This window comes from Octodon degus, unplaced genomic scaffold (assembly GCF_000260255.1).
Source record: "Octodon degus isolate 3935 unplaced genomic scaffold, OctDeg1.0 scaffold00036, whole genome shotgun sequence".
Lineage (NCBI taxonomy): Eukaryota > Metazoa > Chordata > Mammalia > Rodentia > Octodontidae > Octodon > Octodon degus.
Genome location: NW_004524612.1, coordinates 4188305 through 4192932, shown reverse-complemented (window position 1 = coordinate 4192932; position 4628 = coordinate 4188305).

Below are 4628 nucleotides of genomic sequence, written 5' to 3'. Positions count from 1 at the left end.
TTCTGGTATTTATTTATTAACTACAGAAGTTTAAACTTACTGCAGATAAAAGATATGTCTGCCAAACTGTTTAACCCAACAATATGAGCTATATAGTGTGTAACTGTAAGAATTCCATGGACACATGTATGGATACAGTTTAAGCTGTAGGTTCCACGAGTGACATAATTGGTATGCTGAGTTTTTCACAGAGTTAGTTTTTAATAGCATATACTTAGTGAAAAGAATGCAGTTTATCATAAAGATATTCTTAAAAATAGTTAATATTTATTTGTTGTTCTATTTTATATGTAAGCTTTCTTTTTATTCCTAATGTCATTAAATAAAGCAAATCATTGTCCTAAAAAGATGCTCTTTTGATTTCTTAAATTATTTAGCCATACTACAGTGACAGAGATATGTTTTTATTTAAGAGCTGCTCATTCCAGATTCTAAGTTCATGTATTAGCCAGATTTATAATGAAAGTCACTAAGGCATAATTTGCAATCTAATGAAAACAAAATATTTCATCTGATGAATAATATGAGAATAAGTGTTTCCATACTAATCCTGGAGAGTGTTCTTTGCAATTTTAATGGTGATCACTTAAGTCCTGTGAAATTCCTGGGTACTTTGCATAAATGAGCGAAAAATTATCTGTGCATTAGATAAATCCAACTTAATTATATCTTCCACCAATAATTTGTCCAGTGTTTTTCATGTGTTGGGAAATTATATCTCTCAAAATACCAAACCAACAACTCCAGTGGTTGGAATGTTTGTTGTTGTGCTTAAGACAAATCTCCCTTCATCCTTGACCTCTCTGATGGGTCTTCTCTTACAGAACTAAACCTGGAGATCAGCCCCACCTTTTGCATAATAGCCCACTACAGAGTCCCTAACACATGTGCTTGGAAAATACTTCAGGGGCAGTTGTACGCACAGGTTAAGATCTGAGCCCCGGGTTCCAGGCTGAAGTAGCGCCTGATGTGGATCTCAACTCTGCAATCTTTTGGCAGTGGGAGCTGTGGTAAATTAATCACTATGAGCTGCAGTTTATTTCATGATATAACTGAAGTAATAATAGCTCTTATACAAGAGAATTCTTAAAAGCTTTGAGTGAGAAAGCATCCATTAAATTAGCACCTAAAATAGTGGTCAGTATAGAGCTTTAAAGGCTTACTAAACGTTACTTCTAAATAGATCACAAAATAAAAGTTGCAGGAGGATGAGGACTGATATAAGGTAAACTTTATTACTTTAAACCTATTATCTATGATTCTTAACTAAAAATTGTTCACTATTTAATACTAAGTCAATTTATATGAATATTACCCATTATGTTATCTCTGGACTTTAGAAGGTATTCTTTTCCAATGCTGTAAAATTCTACTAGAAACAATTTCTTCAGACAAATCCAGTGGATTACATGCTAGTGGTATCATTACAGAATAGGATACCTACTGAATGCATCACAGGAGTGGAGTATAATGAAGTATGTTTCTTTCGGTAGAGGTAGGCCTGGACCCCAAAGCAGAACCCTCCGTGTCCACTTGCCAAGACCAGGCTGTGCTCAGAGGCAGCAGCTCTTATCTCCAGCTCCTTCATTCTGTGAGCTAGGAACACTGTGCTCACGCCATCCAATTTCCTCTCCAGGACAGAGCTTTCTGTCTTTCCCTTTCAGGTTTTGATAGTCTTGCAGGAATGGTAGAATTTCAATTCAAACAAGAGTGACCTCACCTCAGTCTCAGACTTCAGCACTTTCAATAAACAAGCTTTTACCTGAGAATCCTACATGGACTCAACCATTAAAAAAATTGTTTCCCATAGAACTATTAGTTCTCTACAATTTGTTCCATTAGCCCAAATCTAGGAGAGGAATAAAATCTTTAATAAACTAAAAGCAGAATACACAATAGTTTCTTAGCCCTTTTGAAAATTACTATTGCCCTTCCAATATACCTTTTGAGATGCTTTTCAAATCTGCTATGGCTATGAAATTTTAATATACTGTATATATAATTATTGCCTGTATATCTGTGCTTTAAATATGAAATGGGTTAGAATTTTTCACCTTCCAGAAAACCAGCTTTCCCTTTCTGTGAGCAATATTGCTTGATGAAGCCTGACATAGAGAAATTGAAATAGTAAGGGTAGATGCAATTTCTGAGGTCCTTCACCTCTATCACACTGTGCTATACACATATTTCAGAGTTTAAATATTATGAATTTGAAAATGAAGAGTATTAGGAATATATGTTCCTTGTATACACTACCATTTGAATATGCCAATACTTTAGTAATGAAATTATTTCTTTGGGCTTTGTCAGAAGTCACAGAACCTGAACTCATTAGTCCTTGTCCTTTAGCATCTTCTCTGTAGGTGCTTATACACAGGGGAAGATTGCATGTGAGTAAGAGACAAAGACATAGAAGAAGAAAGGGAGAAATGAGTGAGGATATCTAGGTAATAGCATATAGTATATTTTTAAATTTCCAGTGGTCATTTGTTTGAACATATTAGCCAATTGCTTATTCATACCTATTTTGAAACATTCTAACTTCATAGTTGTTAACTATGATTATCATTATTCTCTCAACATGAATTACTAAAATCTCTCGCCATGTGCTAAAATAACACCACCCAAATGTAGAAGCATTAAATTTAATATGACAAATGCATTCCTAAGGTAATAAATAATTAACACATATTTAAAATAACTTTTTAAAATGTAATCATGGTTTTGTGTTAAGCATGTTTTGCTGCTGGACAAAATACTCAACACCTATAACTTAAAGGAAGAGAGTTTTATTTTTAGATCATGTTTTCAGTCCTTCTTTGGTGGCTCTATGACAGTAACAAGATGGTGGGGGGAGGATGCCAGAGGAAAAGGTGCTCAATCCATGGAGATCAGGATAAGAGGGAGGGAGGGGGAGGGAGGGAAGGAGGAGAAAGAAGAAGGGGGAGAGAGGGAAGAGGGGAAGAGAGGGAGGGGGATAGAATGGGTGGGAGAAAGAAGGAAGGAGGAGGAGGGAGAGGGAAAAAGGGAGAGGGAGGGAGAGAACAAGACTATACCCTTCTAGTGCGTGCTCCAGTGATTCAGCTAGGCTCCACCTCCAAACAGCACATTTAGCTACTGAACTCATCAATGGATAAATGTAGCACCATGTGACCTAACCATCTTCTATGCATATGAGCACCTGGGGAGAAATTTTAGATCCGAACCATTTTATTCTTACATCACTTCATACACAATACATTAGCCCGTCTCTAGGAGTTCCTGAGGTCTTAACAGTTCCAACATCACTGAAAAGTCCAAGGTCAAATTCTCCTCTGAGACTCAAGGCAAACTCCTAGCTGTGAGCACCTGTATAAATCAATATAAAAGTTAAATACTTCCAACATCTGATGGTAAAAGGCAAACATTATCATTCCAACAGGAAAAAATAGGGAGATAGGAAAAAATGGAAGCAAAGCAAGACAGGAACTGAGCAGCACAAACATTAATCCTTGTAGCTCCACATCCAGTCCCTGTGTCAAGCTGTAAACTGCAAAGGGCTTGAGAAGCCCTGCCCCTACATCAGTGATGGTTGCAGCTGTCATAGCTTCCCTCTTAGCCTGATCCCACTCACTGCCTGTGCTTTCATCTGCAGACATTCCACATAGCTTGCCTTTACAGCTTTTTGGATTCTCATATTGCTTTTGGCTTTGATCTCACAGCTTCACATTTTACCCTCTCAGGGATACCCTGCCTATCCATTGAGGCCTTATTCTGAAATCTGGGTAAAAGCCTCCCTGAACCACAACCCTTGCATTGTACAAACTTTAAAACCAACACTTTGTGAACGATATCAAGCTTTGCTGCCAGCTCAAGCAGTAATCGAGTGCCCTTGGATTATGGCTGTAGTGACCTTTGAGTGTCTTAATGGAGGAAACTGAGGAACATTTTCTTCTGAACCCCTGGATGGACAACGTACCCTTGGACTCTCTTTTCAAATGAAAGCTTCAGAGTTTTGCACCTTGACTTGAAAAGCGTGTGAGTCTTGGAGATTCTAGAGATGCCTTTAAGCTATATTTGCTCTTGTGCAGGTATAAAATATTTGGCTTCTTTTTAATGATAAGCTTTCTAATAATCATGCTCTGCATGGCTCCAATTCTGTAAGGACTTCTTTTCTGATGAAACTGAAAACTTTCCAAATTATTTGGCTCTAATATTGGCTCATCATTTTCACTGTAGATTTGGTGAAAAATCTACCAGTAGAACCAATGACAACTTGAATATAGGCCTGCTTTGAAATTTCTTCCACTTGATTAATTAGTTAACCTATTTTACATTCAGCTTCCCACAGTCTCAGGACATGGGGAAAATAAAGACTTCTCTTCTGCAACAGAATAACATGCAGGGTCTCTAGTCCAACTGTCAAAAGAATCTGTGTTCAACTGCAACCTCAGCCTCATCTTTATTTTTTTCATTTCCTTTTTTATTTTAAAGAGAAAAAACAACGAAAATATGATTCAGAATTTCAAAACAAAGTAATAGGAGATAAACAATGATTAACACATTGTGTATTATTATCTTCAAACTAGTTGCTCAGAGTCTAATAATAAGATACAGGCATGAAAAATTGATCAAACAATATCAGCAAA